Consider the following 19,794-nt stretch of genomic DNA (forward strand, 5'->3'; position numbering starts at 1 on the left):
CTAAATGGCACTCCCTCCCTTCTGAGCCCTACAGTGTGCCCAAATAGCAGTTTACTTACACATATATGGCATCGCCATACCCAGGAGAACCCTTTTAACAATTTTTGGTGTGTGTCTCCAGTGGCACAAGCTGGACACAACATATTTCCCACTGAAATGTCACATTTAGGGAAAAATTTAAATTTTTACTTTGCACCATCTGCAGCGGAATCATTTATGGAAAAGACCTGTGGGGTGAAAATGCTCACTACACCCCTTAATAAATGCCTTGAGGGGTGTAGTTTCCAAAATGGGGTCACTTCTCAGGGGTTTCTTTTATTATTTCACATCAGAGCCTCTGCAATTGTGAACCAATACTGTTTCATTTGCCAAATTAGGCCTCAACTTTGCATGGCACTCTTTCACTCCTGAGTCTGGTCGAATGTCCATGACTGGCCTAAGTAGAGTCCTGTGCTGATTGATCCTGTTAACCTTTTATTCCCCTTTCCCTTCCCATAAAGACACGTGACAACCGAGGTTGGATGTGAAATGGCCACAGCAGCCGTTTATTAACTGTCATTATTTTTAATGCAATTTAATTCGAAACATTCGGATAACTCCCTTAGGAATTCGACCAGAGAATTCCTCCTATAATTCCATGACCCAACATGGGTCAGAATCATAAATAACAATCAACATTATTAACACTTAACAGAGCAGGGGAAGTCCTTGAAGCCCTTTTAACACCGGATTTCCTTTAAGTTAGCCATCTGCAAACCACCACCAACTCTTTACCTCCAGCCGTAAACCAGCTCGAAGGCACCGCTCACCTCTGTAGATGGCTCCAACCACCAGAAGACCGCTTCAAAGGGATAACACCCGATGAAGTCTTCAAATGATATACCTTCCACCAGAAGATCACTTCAAAGGGATAACACCCGATGAAGCCTTCAAGTGATATACCTTCCACCAGAAGACCACTTCAAAGGGATAACACCCCATGAAGTCTTCAAATGATCTACCGTTTTGGGGGACGCATACCCCCGATGCGACCCCCCCACCATTTTGTACTGACCAACCTCAAGGACTCCCCCCGCCAGTTGCCATGACACCCGGACCTGCTCAAAAGAAATAAAAGAAAACACAAGTTACATAAGCATACCTCAAAAGCACGATAAAATAGACAAACCCACCAACCAATCCAGATCCCCAAAATTACCACCTAATTCAGGGCGGGAGGGTGGGAGCTGAATATTTTACTTGCTGCTCCTCCCGCTGCTTCCGGCTCAATGCCGAAAACAGCGGGAAGAACAGAAACACCCCCGGCTCCTCCCCACTCCATCTCCTCCCTCTCCCTGCCTCAACTAACCCTCTCTTCCCCTATTGGCTGTCCCTCCTATGGCAGTCATGGAGGCTTCCCGTTAAGCCCTCCGTGCTGCCGTCCAGCCTCTTCTTGACTGGCCTAAGTAGAGTCCTGTGCTGATTGATCCTGTTAACCTTTTATTCCCCTTTCCCTTCCCATAAAGACACGTGACAACCGAGGTTGGATGTGAAATGGCCACAGCAGCCGTTTATTAACTGTCATTATTTTTAATGCAATTTAATTCGAAACATTCGGATAACTCCCTTAGGAATTCGACCAGAGAATTCCTCCTATAATTCCATGACCCAACATGGGTCAGAATCATAAATAACAATCAACATTATTAACACTTAACAGAGCAGGGGAAGTCCTTGAAGCCCTTTTAACACCGGATTTCCTTTAAGTTAGCCATCTGCAAACCACCACCAACTCTTTACCTCCAGCCGTAAACCAGCTCGAAGGCACCGCTCACCTCTGCAGATGGCTCCAACCACCAGAAGACCACTTCAAAGGGATAACACCCGATGAAGTCTTCAAATGAAATACCTTCCACCAGAAGACCACTTCAAAGGGATAACACCCGATGAAGCCTTCAAGAGATATACCTTCCACCAGAAGACCACTTCAAAGGGATAACACCCCATGAAGTCTTCAAATGATTTACCGTTTTGGGGGACGCATACCCCCGATGCGACCCCCCCACCATTTTGTACTGACCAACCTCAAGGACTCCCCCCGCCACAGCGAAACAGGCCTTGACCACCTTAAGCCTGTGAGTCCCTCCAACCACCACCGCCCCCTCAATTCCGTCTGCTAAAGCCAGGATCAATTCCAACCACGGTCAAATGTACCCCCTCACCCCTCCAATAATTCTCGACTCCTGACTCCAGGTCCATGTGACAAACACATATGCCCCCGTTCTTGGCAACAAAAACGTGACACCGCCCGGTTTACCTAACTGCGGGCTTTGTTCACCTTCTCGGCTGATCTCGCTAAACGCCAAATCTTCCTTGGAACTATGTCCGACCACACAATCATTAGGTGAGGATAAGATGCCCATAACACAATAAATTGCACTTAATTTCCCGCACCAACTCCCGAAACGGGCGCACCCCCAGACATCCCCCAGTGCCCAAAGATTATCCCAAAAGCCCCCCCCCCTAAACAAGGGCGATGATCTGAAAAGAAAACAAGCACCTCATCTGAAAACAATCAAAACACCATTACCCACACCCAACAAATGAGGGCGCACGTAAGCATTTTTAACATCTAGCACCAACTTGGACAAAATCGAGCCATTCTCATGACGGAGTAATGGCGCCTCCGGCACCCCACCGCATGGCTGAAACCAACCATAAAAGCAACCGGACACATCGCCGACCCCGGAAGGGCAGGACCCTACCGACCCACTTGATCAGTCTTGGACCGCCGCAAACAACTCTAGTCTATCCCCCCACAGACCCACATCTGGGTCACATCTTGGACACCTCCTGGAAACATCCTGGAAACCCCGTGATTTAAATCAAAACGCCCCACCAGCAACAAACTACTCCCTTTTGCCAGGGAAAAACTTTTTAGATACGCTTTACCTCGAGTTAGCCATCTGCAACCACCACCAACACCTTACCTCCAGCCGTGAACCAGCTCGGAGGCCCCGCTCACCTCCGCAGATGGCTACAACCACCAGAAGACCACTTCAAAGGGATAACCCCTATGAAGTCTTCAAACCATGTACCTTTTTTGGGGGACGCATACCCCCGATGCGACCCCCCCACCACCTCCCCAACATCCCCCAGTACAGCCATGCTACCAACCGGTCCTTTTCCGTACTGATGTTACCCCAACTCTTGCCCGCTCCTCCCGCTGCTGCCAGCAAGCCGAACAAGTGCTACAAGTCACCCTAGCCAGCGACCGCCCCATCAACCGTTCCCCGGTATCGAAAAACCCGATCCCAGACATGCTCCGGGCAAACCGAACCGAACAGCTCCACTGCCGGTGCCAATTAGCGAAATCGATCCCCCTGCGAGCGAGAAAGAGCATCAGCAATACAATTGGAAACCCCTGGTACCTGCAGCGCAACAACCCGCGTGTTTAAGACAAGCCACCAAAACTAGATGACACAAAACTGAAACCACAGGTGGAGACGAAGCTGATAAGTTGTTAATTGCTAACCCACCCCCATATCATTGCAGTGGGACCGAACCTTTTATCCCTGGGCCTGTCCCCCCCCAAATGGTCACCACAACCACCCTGAGGAAAGCTCAAGACGGGCCATATTCCGCGTAAGACCCCGGTCACCCAGCTATCCGGCCAGTTCCCCGCACACCATTGACCTCCTGCCTATGCGCCAAAGCCACCGGCCCCGCCGCATCAGTCAACAGCTCCAACTTAGCCATATCATTTACCGGTGACATCCACAGCGATCTATCGTTATATTGTCATAGGAACGCATCCCCGAACTGCAGATCAGCCTTGTGATCCAAACCAATCCTCCCAAAAATTAGCGGGATGCCAGGATACCCGCCGTTGCTGCCGCCAATCGCCTACTAAAATTCTACCCCTTGGCAAAATCTGACAGGCAAATCTCAACTTCCCCAGCAGCTACTGGAGATCGCGCAAAATTATCTTCTTCAATCGTCAAGCCCGCCTCACCTCCTGCCGCCATGGCAGTAATTTCTTTCCTTCAGGAAGCCTGCCCTAAATTGCGACTGAATGCATTTAGATCCCTTAAAACAAATGGTAGAAACCGGGCCCCCGGTTGTACCAGGCGCCAGAGGGATTCCAAAATCCGTCGCAACCTTCTGCGATGAATACAATGCGTTACCGCAAACAGGGGAACCGCTAGAGCCGACGCACGAACTCATCAAGCTAATGTATCAATAAATCCACCCCAGCTACGCCCTTCGTCACCTATTCCACGAAACTACTAACTGCTTCAAAGCATGCGCCAGACCGAGAGCATCCCATTGGAAGCCACCTATCGACATAAAACCCCCCGTTCCGGAAGCCAACCCAACGACCGTTGGCTCTCTGGATGTACAGGCAGCAACCGGAACGCTGCCTAGCGGTCAGTTTTTGCCACCACCGACCTGGGCCCCGCCTACCGCACTAATGCACCGCCGTGTCGAATGACCCGTAAACAACCAAGCATAAGTCGTTATCTATCCCCTCATTCACGTACTATCCCCTGGGAAAGCGAATGCTGAATCAGCCGGAATCTATGAGGCCCCGCTTTTGCCCAAAACCCAAAGGGGAATACCACTAGATTCTCTATCGGCAACCGGCCCGGACTGCGACCCAACGACACTTCCTTCCAAAGTTTACCTGAGCCGACCGCCGAGTGCAAATAAGCCGATTCAAGGTTGTAACGGGTAACCGGAACCCCGTGTGGAGGAGGAGGGATAACAAAAGCCACACAAAACCCTTCGTAAATTATCCTAGCTGCACCCCTATCCGGACACTCACTTAGATACCGGGCAATCCTTTTCACCCTCACCGGCGCCGCCCCTGGACCAACGACAGAAGACTGAGGGCCCGGCCGCCTACCTTTCGCATGCCTTTTCCGGCCCACTGCAAGGACCCGTTGCGCTCCGCCCAGACACGCTCAAATCTACACGTGGCACCAAACTTACATCGGCCATCGTGAAATTGCCATCAGAACCCCAACTTTGACCCAAAGCCCTGTCCGGACTGACTAGACTGACCACCTCGCCCACGCTCCCGGGAAAGGACTGCTTAACCGGGCCGCAACTCGTAACCACCGCGCAATATCCTTTTTGATCCCCTGATCGCCGACCGGACCGCAACCAAGCCTAACAAAAGAGGATAGAGGCCAGTCAACCTCTAGGACAAAAAGACAACACCGAGAAGTTGAGACTGCCATGTTTTCTGGTAGCGACGTACACCGTACAATGCCCCTGAACAATCTACTTTCCCCCCGTACGCCCGATAGGCCAACCCGATGGCATACCAATAATAAAGCAACGCCAAGCAATTTTTTGGCACCTTTCCTCCGATCACGCTTGCCAAATAGCAAAACTTGGGACCAATTGACGAACGTCTGCGGGATAAGCCTATACCGCCGACGTTCCTCTTCCCCCTTCTTACTCTCATCCCGCTTGCCATTCCAAAATGACTTTAGCAAGCGGCAGAAAAGAAAATTACCACGTACATTGTCCTCCAAATCCGGTCACGGACCTCCCCCCGGGGACCCCGCTGGAACTACAGGCGCCGCTGCCCTATCCAATCACCCGACCAACTCGCGCAAACACCCCACTAAAACTGTTATGCATCGCGCCACCGCCCGCCGATACTTCCGCGCTCGCTGCCCCCACCCCCAACACCCGACATGAAAATTGCTGAATACGGTAGAGTAAGAGTTATACACTCACCAGGCTGCCCAGGCGCTGTGTTCCCGCCAGCCGGAAAATTCTGACCGCGTTGCGACTCATCCAGCTCCCCCATCTTCCAGATCATCTCTTGTTGCCGATTGGTACTCGCACCGACATCTCCGCACAGGGATCCAGGCACGCTGGCAGATGAGCCGACAACCTGCCGCCCGACCTCAGGGACCCAGAGTCCCGACCGAACCTGTTGCCGCGTCGTCACCGATGCTCTTGAGGAAGCCTGCCCCCTGGCCGGAACATCACCATGCGGGGCGGCCGTGGACTGCATGACGAAAAACTGCCTCTGATTGTGGAAGTGTGACAGGGAGCCCGGCCTGCGACTCCCTGTTAACCGCCGAGCTCCGTCGCGGCTGGGGATTCCTGCCAGGACGCAGGCCCTGGGAGGAGGCGCCCGTCCCAGCAGCCTGGCCTGCAGCGTCCCTAAGGGCTCCCATTGCGACGCGGGCTTGCGGGGGCCACATCCGGACTCCCCCGATCAGGTGGCGGGACCTCCGGGAGCGGCGGGGTGACCTAGCCTGAGCTACCGCCGCTCCCCTGACACCCCCTGCTTTATCGGAGATGGGGCAGTGATCCTCACCTCTCCCCCCACCGCCCTGTGACCAGCGTCTGAGACAGGGGCGTGGGAGGGGAGCGCATCCCTGCGGGACACAGAGCGCCGGGCTTGGCGCGAAGACGGGCCCGCCTGAAAGATCCGGGCCAGCGATCAGGTAAGCCGGAGCAGGGGAGCTGAATATTTTACTTGCTGCTCCTCCCGCTGCTTCCGGCTCAATGCCGAAAACAGCGGGAAGAACAGAAACACCCCCGGCTCCTCCCCACTCCATCTCCTCCCTCTCCCTGCCTCAACTAACCCTCTCTTCCCCTATTGGCTGTCCCTCCTATGGCAGTCATGGAGGCTTCCCGTTAAGCCCTCCGTGCTGCCGTCCAGCCTCTTCTGTCAAAGATTAGGGCCACATGTAGGGTGTTTCTAAAACCGGAAAACACTGCATAATACTTAGAGAGCTGTCTTGTTGTGGTGGCACAAGCTGGGCACCACATATTGGCATATCTATGGAAAAAATACAATTTTCACTCTGCAACATCGAGTGCACACTAATTTCTGCAAAGCACCTGTGGGGTTAACATGCTCACTACACCCCTAGGTGAATGTCTTGAGGGGTGCAGTTTCCAAAATGTGGCCACTTCTGGGGGTTTCTACTGTTTTGGTCCCACAGGGGCTTTGCAAATGCGACACAGCGCCCAGAAATAAATCCAGCAAAATCTGTACTCCAAAAGCCAAATGGCGCTCCTTCTCTTCTGATCCTTGCCGTGTGCCCAAACAGCAGTTTACGACCACATATTGGGTATTTCCGTACTTAACAGAAGTTGCTTTACTAATGTTGGGGTTCTTTTTTTCCTTTATTTGTTGAGAAAATGAAAAATTTTGAGCTAAAGCCATGTCTTATTGAAGAAAAAGGATTGTTTTTATTTTCACTGTCCAATTCTAATAAAATCTATGAAACCTCTGTGGGGTCAAGATGCTCACTACAGCCCTAGAGGAATTCCTCAAGGGGTGTAGTTTCCTAAATGGAGTCACTTTTTGGGCGTTTTCTGTTTTGGCCCTTCAGGGGCTTTGCAAATGCGACATGGCCTCCGCAAACCATTCCTGCTAAATTTGAGCTCCAAAAGTCATATGGCGCTCTTTCCCTCCGAAGCCCTGCGGGGTATTGTTTTACTCGGGAGAAATCGCTTTACAAATATTGCAGTGCTTTTTCTCCTTTAGTCCTTGTGGAAATGAGAAAAAATTTGCTAAGCCTATATTTTTTTTTAAAGAATGTAGATTTTAATTATCACGGCCTACTTCCAATCATTTCTAAAATAAACCTGTGGGGTCAAAATGCTCACTATACCCCTATATAATTTCCTTGAGGGGTCTAGTTTCCCAAATTGGGTCACTTTTGGGGAGTATGCACTGTGTTGGCACCGCAAGAGCCCTTCAAACCTGACATGGTGCCTAAAATATTTTCTAATAAAATGGAGGCCCAAAATCCTCTAGGTGCTCCTCTGCTTCTGAGGCCGGTGCTTCAGTCCATTTGCACACTAGGACCACATGTGGGATATTTCTAAAAACTGCAGAATCTGGGCAATAAATATTGAGTTGCATTTCTCTGGTAAAACTTTCTGTGTTACAAAAAACATGGATTAAAAATGAATTTCTGCAAATCAAAATTACATTTGTAAATTTCACCTCTACTTTGCTTTAATTCCTGTGAAACGTCTAAAGGGTTAAGAAACTTTCTAAATGCTGTTTTGAATACTTTGAGGGGTGAAGTTTTTAAAATGGGGTGACTTATTGGGGGTTTCTAATATTAGTCGACTACGCTATTGCTTCGGGCAAAACGATGGGTCCGAAGCACAACAGACACACAAACGGAAACCACGGGCACCGGATCCGTCACCATTGAAATCATGGTGATGGATATGGAAACCTCTGGTTTCCGTTCCTGTCAGTTTGTGTCTGTTCAGGGTCCCGTTCTGACGGAAAGCTCAGATGGAACATCAGAACGGGACCCCAACGCAGATGTGAACAGAGCCTAAGGCCCTCAAAGCCACTTCACAACTGAACTGGCCTTTGTAAAAATAGCTTTTTGACATTTTCTTGAAAATTTTATTGAGAAATTGCTGCTAAAGTTCTAAGTCTTGTACCGTCATAGAAAAATAAAAGGAAGTTAAAAAAACTATGCCAATCTAAAGTAGACATATGGGGGATGTTAATTAGCAACAATTATGTGTGGTATAACTGCCTGTCTTACAAGCAGATCATTTAAATTTAGAAAAATGCTAATTTTTGCACTTTTTCGCAAAATTGTGGTGTTTTTCACAATTAAATACTGACTGTATCGAGCAAATTTTGCCAGTAACATAAAGTCCAATGTGTCACGAGAAAACAGTCTCGGAATCACTTGGATAGGTGAAAACATTCTGAAGTTCTTACCACATAAAATGAAACATGTCAGATTTGAAAAATGAGGCTCTGTCAGGAAGGTCAAAAGTGGCCAAAGTGGGAAGGGGTTAATAAAGTTAATAAAATAAATAAGAGAAAAAAAATTAAAAACACACTTTTTCCCCTTACAAAATACTTTATTATTAAAAAAAAAAGTTACACATATTTGGTATGGACGCATCCGTAATGATCCCAATTATAAAGTTATTACATTATTTAACCCGCACGGTGAACACAGTAAAAAATATCTATTTTCTGTGAATCCTGCCTTAAAAAAAATGTAAGATCGCCGAGTGTCTGTGTCTCCAATGGCAGCCGGGGGCCTAATAAAGGCCCCCAGGTCTGCCTGGAGCGAATGCCTGCTAGATCATGCCGCAGGCATGACCTAGCAGATGCCTGTCCATTTTAAACGGACAGGCAGTAATACACTGCAATACAAAAGTATTGCAGTGTATTACAATAGCGATCGCAGAATCGCATATTATAGTCCCCTAGTGGGACTAGTAAAAAAGTAAAAAAAAAGTTTAATAAAGTTAATTTTAAAAAAAATTGAAAAAAAATGAAAAACCCAGCTTTTCCCCTTACAAAATGCTTTACTATTAAAAAAACAAAATAAAGTTAAAAAGTTACACATATTTGGTATCGCCGCGTCCGTAACGACCCCGACTATAAATGTATTACATTATTTAACCCGCACGGTGAACGCCGTAAAAAATGTAATAAAAAACTATGGAAAAAGTGCTGTTTTCTGTGAATCCTGACTTTAAAGAAATGTGATAAAAAGTGATCAAAAAGTCGCATCTACTCCAAAAGGGTACCAATAAAAACTAAAAGTCGTCCCACAAAAAAAAGCCTTCAACTGCATCGGCAGAAAAATAAAAAAGTTATGGCTCTTGAAATATGGAGACAAATAACTTTGAAAAAAAAGAGTTTGTACTATGTAAAAGTAGTAAAACATACAAAATCTATATAAATTTGGTATTGTTGCAATCGTAACAACCCGCTGAATAAAGTTATTGTGTTATTTATACAACACGGTAAACGATGTAAATTTAGGATGCAAAAAAAGTGGGGCAAAATTGCTTGTTTTTTTTCTGTCCCCCCCCCCCAAAAAAAAAGTGCTAGTAAAAGTTAATCAATAAATTTTATGTACCCCAAAATGGTGCTATTAAAAAATACAACTTGTCCCGCAAATAACAAGACCTTATACAGCTATGTTGACGCAAAAATAAAAAAGTTATAGCTCTTTGAATGAGATTACGGAAAAACTTTAAAAATAGCTTGGTCATTAAGGCCTAAAATAGGCTGGTCACTAAGGGGTTGAATGATGTGTGAAAGAAACAAGAAAAAACCTCTTAAACGAAGCCTAAGGTAAATTCATCAATTAGGATAAAATGAGTTCTCCAATCTGATGGTACCAAATAGAGAAATTATTTTATCTAAATTAATGAATAAGTGACAGCCGAAGGCTGGGTTCACACGACCTATTTTCAGACGTAAACGAGGCATATTATGCCTCGTTTTACGTCTGAAAATACGGCTACAATACGTCGGAAAACATCTGCCCATTCATTTGAATGGGTTTGCCGACGTACTGTGCCGACGACCTGTCATTTACGCGTCGTCGTTTGACAGCTGTCAAACGACGACGCGTATATTGACTGCCTCGGCAAAGAAGTGCAGGACACTTCTTTGCAACGTAATTTGAGCCGTTCTTCATTGAAGTCAATGAAGAGCAGCTCAAGATTACGAGCGTCAAAGACGCCTCGCATAATGCGAGGAGGAGCTTTTACGTCTGAAACGACGCAGCTGTTTTCTCCTGAAAACAGTCTGTCTTTTCAGACGTAAAAGCGGGTTATCGTGTGCACATACCCTTAAAGAGGATCTGTCACCTCTCCTGACATGTCTGTTTTAGTAAATTATTGCATTCCCCATGAATTAACAATTCTGGAGCATCTTTTCATAGAACTCTATGTTGAGCTGTTCCTCTGTTATATCTCCTAGAAATGTATGAATATATGGAGTATTACCAGTTTGGCATATGCCACTATACAGACTCACAGACTGACATTGTCTAATACGTGCCGACAGAGTAAGAATGTTAGGGGGCACACAACTTTTGATAAAGGGAATGGTAATACCCAGTTGTTAATTTACTGATAAAGACTTAATTTACTTTATCTATGCCCCAAAGGCTCATTTTCAAGAGTCTTTTTCAAGAGTCCATGGCCGAACAGGAGGTACAACCACCCCTGCACGTTTCTGCATTTCTAAGCTTGCAGCAGCAGTTGTTGAAGCCACACCCCCGCTTACTGCTGTTTTATCCTGCCATTGGGTGGGCATGTTAATTCAGACAAATGGGTCTATTTTACCACGTTTTTCCCAAAAATGTTTGCAATGGTCTATATATGATCTTTGTAAAACCATTCACATGGCTTTAGCTCAAGATACTATACATATGGACGCTCTTTTTTCCCTCCACTGCTATCCATACCTGTTTGTTCAAAGAGGTGGTCAGCTGCCAAAAGTCAGTGCAACATTTTTCCTCATGGACTGAGAGGAATATTGTGCTCATGTTCCACGAGGAAAATCAAGAAAAAAAAGTATTTAACCTGTACTTTTCCTTGACTATTCACATCTTCGCTGTCAAATGTGCCCATATTTTACATTTCTACAACTATAATATACCTTTGAATACTGTTTTATACAGATTAGATTTGCAATTATGTAGACTGAATGTACATACAAAGTTCAGTGACTTTGTAAATATATTGCGTAGTACCCGCTGACACTGAACCCGTCAGTGCAGCTGACCTGACTGATTCACGTCTCAGCGCAAGATACAGCTGCTCTGCATACAGGATACAAAGCAGCTGTGTCTTAAAAACATAAAAATAATTTTAAATAAAATGTAATTAGAAAGTTGCACCAAACACACTGCTACACATTTTTATATAAAAAAAAACAAATGTCTACATAGCCTTTAACCCCTTCCCGCCCAATCACGTACAGTTACATAATCAGCGCTAATGTGTTAGTGCCTTTTCACGTAACTACGTGATGGTGATGAAGCGGGCTCAGAAGCTGAGCCAGCGCCATCACCAACGGGTGTCATCTGTATATTACAGCTGACATCATGCTGTAATGGCCAGGACTGAAGCTAGCCTCCAATCCTGCCGAATAACCCCTTAGATGCAGTGATCAAAATTGATCGCTGCATCTAAGTGGTTTATAGGCTGTCAACACCCCTGCGCCATGATCGCTGGGATGCTGTTGGTTGCTATGGCAACCGGAGGCCTAACAATGGCCTCCTGGTCTGCCAAGTACCGCATCCTTTTAGTCCCTGCCCGGATGTGGGGCCTAAAAGGCTTACTATCAGGGCCAAGAAGATGGCGCAGGCTCAGAAGCTGAGCCTGCGTCATCATCCGCGGGTGTCAGCTATTTGTTACAGCTGACACCCAAATGTAACGGCCAGGACTGAAACTACCCTCCGATCAGGCCAATTAACCAACCCCTTAGATGTAGCGATCGCTTTTGATGGTTTTTAGGTGGTTAGATAGCTCCCGATGGTTGGTATGGCAACAATCGGCACCCGGGGAGGTACCGACGGTTGCTATGGCAAACGGAAGTCTAACAATGGCCTCCTGGTCTGCCTAGTACGGAAGCCTATTAGGCCCCGCTCGGAGACTAAGTACTGTTCAGTGTATTAGAATAGTGATCAGGGTTTCATGCCTTCAAGTCCACTAGTGGGACAAAAAAAAAAGTTAAAAGAAAGTTAATAAAAATTTTGTAAAAATGTTTCAAGTTAAAAAACTGACTTTTTTCCCATAATAAATCTTTTATTATAGGACAAAACTGAAAAAACTGAAAAAACATAAAAAAAAAGTACACATATTTGGGCTAGCCGCGTCCGTAATGACCAAATATATAAAGATATCACGTTATTTTCCTCGCTCGGAGAACACCGTAAAAAAATAAAAATAAAAAACAATTCCAGAATCGCTGTTTTTTGGTCACCACCCCTCTCAAAACAGAATAAAATGTGATCAAAATGTTTCATGTACCCCAAATTTGTACCAATAAAAATTACAGCCTGTCCCGCAAAAAACAAGCCCTCCCACAAGCCCTCTCAAATGCATCAGATGCCCCAGAGGAAGCCGGAACGGCGAAACCCAGGTTCGGGCGGGTTTGTTTGACGTGCTGCTACTGATTTTATTTGAATCACTAATGCTTTTATTCTTCTATTTTCTGTAAGTATGGAATAAATCTTGCGTATTGCAAAAAAAAAAAGAGGGTGTTGCACTATTTCTCCTTTTCTCTATTGGAGTCATAGGATTTATCCTGCCTGGAGCTTGAACATTGGGATACACTGCAGAGTTCCGTGGCACTACAAGGACCAGAGCAACTGCACACACCTTCTCTGGATTGTAGATTGTCTATTGCTTGAAGACTGAGCAGAAATGTCTATAAGGGCATGGCCAGACGTGGCGTGTTTCTGCCGACACTGTCCGCATCAATGCCGCACATAATCTGCGTTGCAGATTCTGTTGCGGCTCTGCCTAAAATGGGCAGGAAATTGATGCGGATTAGCCGTTGCGTGTTCAGGTGAAGAGTACTTCCCTTCTCTCTATCAGTGCAGGATAGAGAGAAGGGACAGCCCTTTCCCTAGTAAAAGTAAAAGAAATTCATGCATACCCGGCCGTTGTCTTGGTGACGCGTCTCTCTTTCAACATCCAGCCCGACCTCCCTGGATGACGCGGCAGTCCATGTGACCGCTGCAGCCTGTGATTGGCTGCAGCCGTCACTTGGACTGAAACGTCATCCCGGGAGGTCGGGCTGGAGGATGAAGCAGGGAGTTCTCGGTAAGTAGGAACTTCTATTTTTTTAACACGTTGATCTATATTGTGATCGGAAGTCACTGTCCAGGGTGCTGAAACAGTTACTGCCGATCGTTTAACTCTTTCAGCAGTGACAGTGACTATCTACTGACGTCGCCTAGCAACGCTCCCGTAATTACGGGTGCACACACGTAGTCACCCGTAATTACGGGAGCCCCATTGACTTCTATGGGCCTGCCCGTGCCGTAATAACGGCTCGTGATTATGGGCGTTTTTACGTTAGTGTGCATGGGGCCTCAGTCTGGCTATAGACCTAGAAATACATAGGTCCAGCCAGAATGAAGAAATATCCTGTTCGTAAAACCAATACGCTACGCAATACACATAACATCTGCGTATTTCATTGCAGAATTTTGAATCTCCATTGAAGTCAATGGAGAAATTCCGCAGTGAGTCCGCAACAAGTCCACTACACGTCCGCAACAGCCAGTGTATGCTGCGGACACCAAATTCCGCACCGCAGCCTATGGTCCGCAGCGGAGTTTTCCGCAATGTGTGCACAAACCTAACTAAAAAGCAGTGGAAAGCAATGGAGAAAATGTCCACTGCGGATTTCCGCAGCGGACTGGCTGCAGCGGAATTCCAGAGCAATTCCGCCACATCTGGCCATGCCCTTAGGGTATTTTCACACACAAACTCAAAAACGTCTGAAAATACGAAGCTGTTTTCAGAGAAAACAGCTTCTGATTTTCAGGCGTTTTGAAGCTGAAAATGAAGCTTCTTTTAATTTGGAACTTCTTTTCAGGCTTCTTTTCAGGCTTCTTTTGAGGCGTTTTAAAATCATCTCCAAAAAACGCCTCAAGAAGTGACATGCTATTTATTTTTACGGAGCGTCTTTTTACGCTCCGTTTTTTAAAACAGCGGCGTAAAAAGACGCCCCGTATGAACTAAATGCTCTTTTTCCAATTGATTTCAATGGGCAGATGTTTGTAGGCGTTCAGCTTCCGTTTTTTCAGGTGTTTTTCAAGGCATAAACGTCCCGAAATACGCCTGAACATACCCTAAGATTACAGGTTGGACTGTGTTTCTCGGTGCTGTTTGAGCGGTGAAAAACTTTATATACCCCTTAAAAAATGCCTTCAGGCGTGCAGTTTCCAAAATAGAGTCACTACTTGGGGGTTTGTTTTACTATTTGACCTCAGTACCCTGCAATTGTGGGCCAATTCAGCGAAAGTCGCCAAAATAGGCCTCAAATAGCACATTGTGCTCTTTTACTCCTGAGCCCTGTCATATGTCCATGCAAATGATAAATGCATTGAGGGTTGTAGTTTCCAAAATTGCGTCACTTCTCAGGGGTTTCTACTGTACTCTAGTACCTCAGGGCCTCTGCAAATGTGACATGGCGCCCATACACCAATCCAGCAAAATCTGCGCTCTAAAAGCCAAATGGTGCTACTTCTATTTTGAGCTCAGCCATGTGCCCAAACAGCCGTTCAGGGCCACACATGGGGTATTGCCGTACTATGGGGAAATTGAGTAACAAATTGTGGGATGTTTTTTCTCCTATTGCCCCTCGTGAAAATAAAAAAATTGGGAGCTAAATCTACATATTTTTGGGAAAAATTAAATTTTAAATTTTCACAGCCTGTGTGGTCAAAATGCTCACTACACCCCTAGATTAATTCCTCAAGGGATGTAGTATCCCAAATAGAGTCACTTTTGGGGAGTTTCCACTGTACTGGTACATTAGGGGCTTTGCAAAAGTGACATGGTGTCAAGAAACCAATCCAGCAAAATGTGCGCTCCAAAAGCCAAATGGCGCTCCTTCTCTTCTGATCCTTACCGTGTGCCCAAACAGCAGTTTATGACCACGTATGGGGTATTGCCGTACTCTCGAGTAATTGCTTTACAAATGTTGGGTTCTTTTTTTTCCTTTTATTCGTTGAGAAAATGAAAAGTTTTGAGCTAAAACTACTGTACGTCTTATTGAAGAAAAAGGATTGTTTTTATTTTTGCTGCCCAATTCTAATAAAATCTATGAAACACCTGGGGGGTAAAAATGCTCACTATACCCCTAGGTGAATGCCCTGAGAGGTGTAGTTTCCAAAATGGAGTCCCTTCTGAGGGGTTTCTACTGTACTGGTACTTCAGGGGCTCTGCAAATGCGACATGGTGCCTAAGTACCAATCAAGCAAAGTCTGCATGCCAAGTAGCACTCCTGCCATTCTGAGCCCAGCCGTGTGTCCAAACAGAAGTTTATGACCACATATGGGATATTGCCGTACTTGGGAGAAATTGCTTTATAAATGTTGGGGTGCTTTTTCTCCTTTATTCCTTGTAAAAATTCAGTTTTTTTCAGAAAAAAAAGTACATTTTCATCTTCACAGACTAGTTCCAATAAGTTCAGCAAAAAAAACCTGTGGGGTCAAAATGCTAACTATACCCCTAGAGAAATTCCCTGAGCAGTGTAGTTTCCAAAATGGGGTCACTTTTTGGGGGATTTCCACAGTTTTGGTCCCTCCAGTGTGTTGCAAACGTGACATGATACTGAAAACATTTCAACAAAATCTGCTCTCCAAAATCCAAATGGCGCTCCTTCCCTTTCAAGCCCTTCCGTGGGTCTAAACACCAGTTTATGACCACATATGGGGTATTGCCGTAATCAGGAGAAATTGCTTTACAAAAGTTAGGGTGCTTTTTCTCCTTTATTCCTTGTAAAAATTAGAAAGAGAAAAAACTGTGGGGTCAAAATGCTAATTATACCCTTAGATACATTCCTTGAGGGGTGTAGATCCCAAAATGGGGTCACTTTTGGGAGATTTTCACTGTTTTGGCACCACAAGACCTCTTCAAACCTGACATGGTGCCTAAAATATATTCAAAAAAAAAAAAGAGGCCCCAAAATCCACTATGTGCTCCTTTGCTCCTGAGGCCTGTACTTCAGTCCATTAGGACACTCGGACCACATGTTGGATACTTCTAAAAACTGCAGAATCTGGGCAATAAATAATAAGTTGCGTTTCTCTGGTAAATCTTTCTGTGTTACAGAATTTTTTTTATTACAAATGAATTTTGGCAAAAAAAATGAAATTTGTAAATTTTACCTCCTACTTTGCTTTAATTCCTGTGAAACACCTGAAGGGTTAAAACACTTTCTGAATGCTGGTTTGAATACTTTGAGGGGGGAAGTTTTTAAAAGGGGGTGTTTTATGGGGCTTTCAAATATATGGGAACCCTCAAAACCACTTCAGATCTGAACTGGTCCCTGAAATAATGGCCTTTTCAAATTTTCTTGAAAATGTGAGAAATTGCTGCTAAAGTTCTAAGCCTTGTAACATCCTAGAAAAATAAAAGGAAGTTCAAAAAATGATGCAAACATAAAGTAGACATATGGGAAATGGTAACTAGGTAACTATTTTGGGTGGTATTACTATCTGTTTTACAAGCAGATAAATTAAAATTTAGAAAATCATAATTTTTGCAAATTGTCGCGAAATATTGGGGTTTTTCACAAATAAGCAATGAATTTATCGACCACATTTTTCCACTAACATAAAGTCCATTATGTCACGGGAAAACAATCTCAGAATCACTTAGATAGGTAAAAGCATTTATTACCACATAAAGTGACATATGTCAGATTTGATTAAATAGGGCTGGTCCTGAAGGCCAAAATGAGCTTGGTCCTGAAGGGGTTAAGCTGGCCAAAGTCAGCCGCAAGTGCATTTGGACCGACCATCATGGCTGATGGCAGACTACTGTCTGTCAAAAATCTAATCTGTGATATTGACATTTTTGGGCTGTTATGTGACACTAGGGGTGTATGTTATAATTGGCAAATTATGGTTGATTATTTGCCACTTTGCACAAGGGCATTCTGTTGTATTATGCTTCTTTCTTTCTTTTTTCTTTTCTTTTTTTTTTTTTTTTACTATGTCCCTGATCTTCTAGTTTAGTCTGGCATGTTGATGGTCAGATTGCTCATACAAATAATCCGACATATAATTGATTGGCCTGTTAATAATATGTCCTGTTGGTGCTAGACTGCAACCTGCTTATATTATCTCCAACATCAGATGGGATACATTACCAATATAAGTCAGTTATCTGTATTCCGTTTCTGCAAAGTTTAGAGCACTAAGAAATATACCCATACCTGTGGAGCAGACCTTATTGAAGTGCAATTTAGAAATATTTGACCAGATCAGGCTTAGACCCACAATGGCTCTCCAACTGTTATGAATTAGAAACCATGCTGAGACATTTATGTCAAGAGCAGCAAGGAAGCCACAAGCTACCTAGCCCTGGCATAGAGGATGGTGCTTGTAGTGTCTTGTCTGATGACTGGCATGGGAAAAAGAGCAGCTCAGCAGTGTAGAAGAGTTTTCTATGCGGAGCCTGTACATGAATGGTTAGAGAGGCACGCTGATACATCTGCTCCCAGTTAAACTTTAATAAGAGGAGACATCAAAGGCTTTGTAGCTGAACTCTGACATCCCACATGAAATGCCTCTGATCTTGTAAAGACCTGGAGGTTGCAGAAGTCAAAAGACAGCTGTGCCAGGCAAGTCCCATTCCCACATTACCAGTGTAATCTTTGCCAGCAATATTAACCGCCTCACGGCCACAGAATAAAGCACAATGCTGTATCTTTATCTCTGTATACCAGGATTCATAGCAACACTGCTTTTATTTCGCAGAGCATCTCATTCCAAAGAATGTGTCGTGAATCGATTTCCATCAGAAATATACCTTATTGTATACTGTATGTCTCAGACCAGAGGGAAATATTCATGTAATCTTTTTATATACTATTGATAGGCAGAGGGTGTACCACCAAAGAGTAATGTTCTCTAAAAATGAATGAACATATTGTAGACTATAGCACTTTTCTTCATCAGTATGTTTGGCATTCTTTTTTTTCTGTAGCACATTTAGTGGAAAGTTCCCCTCGTTAAGGATGAAGGCACCATGATATAGACTAAAGTAAGCCCAGGTTTGTGTATTATAATTTCCTTTGGATTTGTTTTTATTGAAAAATAACAAATAGAAAAGCTTCATCAGAAAGTGACATATTATTATTTAAATCAGTTTTTAATATAAATATATTTCTAAACAATTTTGGTGTTATTTTTTTTTTTCTTTTTCATTTTTACGTGACTATATATAAATCTTAACGTTTTTCAGTTTTCACACTGGCAACTAGAGCAGTCACAATAGCCTGACAATCCTTGTTTTCTGTACTTCACTTGTCAGCTATGCTGTATAGACTGGGACAGTGTCAGCAGATGGAGGGGATTTAATAACAGATCTAATGTACTGCTAAAGGCCAGGATAAGCAGGGTAGCAACCCTATACACACACACACACACACACACACACACACACACACACACACACAGCTCTGTGTACATCTCCAGTGTTTAGCAGGCTATACACATAGGAAAAAATGTGGGCAAACCCAACAATATTCTTTAATGGGGGCCTCCCGGCGGTTGATGTCAGAGGAAAGAGTGATCAGCATTTTGGATTTCACCATGCCTGATACTTTATTCATGCTAAAGATAAGCAGCTGCCTGAGAGTTCGGGAAGCTGCTTGTTCCCCTCTCCCTATTGAAATAAATATGCACACTCAGCTAAGCATGTTTATGGTAGAGTCGGCTTAACTAGTTGTCAGCCGAACTAGCGTTTGGATGACGGCTGTCTCATGCATATGGCCACCTTTACTTTCTGGTCTCTGAGGTAGGCGGCTGTACTCCATACATTTTTTGGGATACTGTAATAGTCTGTCATTTCTCTGTCAATTAACTCAATTTAATGCAACTGCCATAAAGCACAAAGGAAATATGTAACTCCAATATGGCTGGCCCCCAGGAAAATGTAAAAAAAAATAATCAGCTACAACATTTAAAATAACATAAAAAAAATACTAAGATATTATTTATCTTCTACATATTTACATCTAATTAATAAAAACTAAAATACATTCCCTTTAAGACTATAACACAAAAACCTATATCTAGGGTATAGACATCATGGGTAAAATAAAAACATGGTGAAATGATAACAATGGTGTGACAAACAAGAATAAGGGAAACAGGAGAGGAGGAACAGGTATAGAAAGGGGGGTTTTATTTCACTTGTGGATTTTTCATATTATTAGACATTGGTATTTAGGGGTGGATTGACCTTTCGGGCAATGCCCATCTCCAGAAGAGTCCAGTAACG

At 44.5% G+C, this 19,794-nt stretch overlaps 1 long non-coding RNA gene across 1 annotated transcript in view; it reads left to right on the plus strand.

Moving 5' to 3' along the window:
* Window positions 1-19,794, plus strand: part of LOC142749816 (uncharacterized) — a 71,609-nt gene that overhangs the window by 27,045 nt on the left and 24,770 nt on the right. Inside the window, exon 2 of the long non-coding RNA XR_012882464.1 lies at window positions 18,496-18,562. This is a non-coding gene — a long non-coding RNA (uncharacterized LOC142749816). The remainder of the gene's footprint in view (window positions 1-18,495; window positions 18,563-19,794) is intronic.

The sequence above is a fragment of the Rhinoderma darwinii genome, chromosome 3 (assembly GCF_050947455.1).
Source record: "Rhinoderma darwinii isolate aRhiDar2 chromosome 3, aRhiDar2.hap1, whole genome shotgun sequence".
Taxonomy (NCBI): domain Eukaryota; kingdom Metazoa; phylum Chordata; class Amphibia; order Anura; family Rhinodermatidae; genus Rhinoderma; species Rhinoderma darwinii.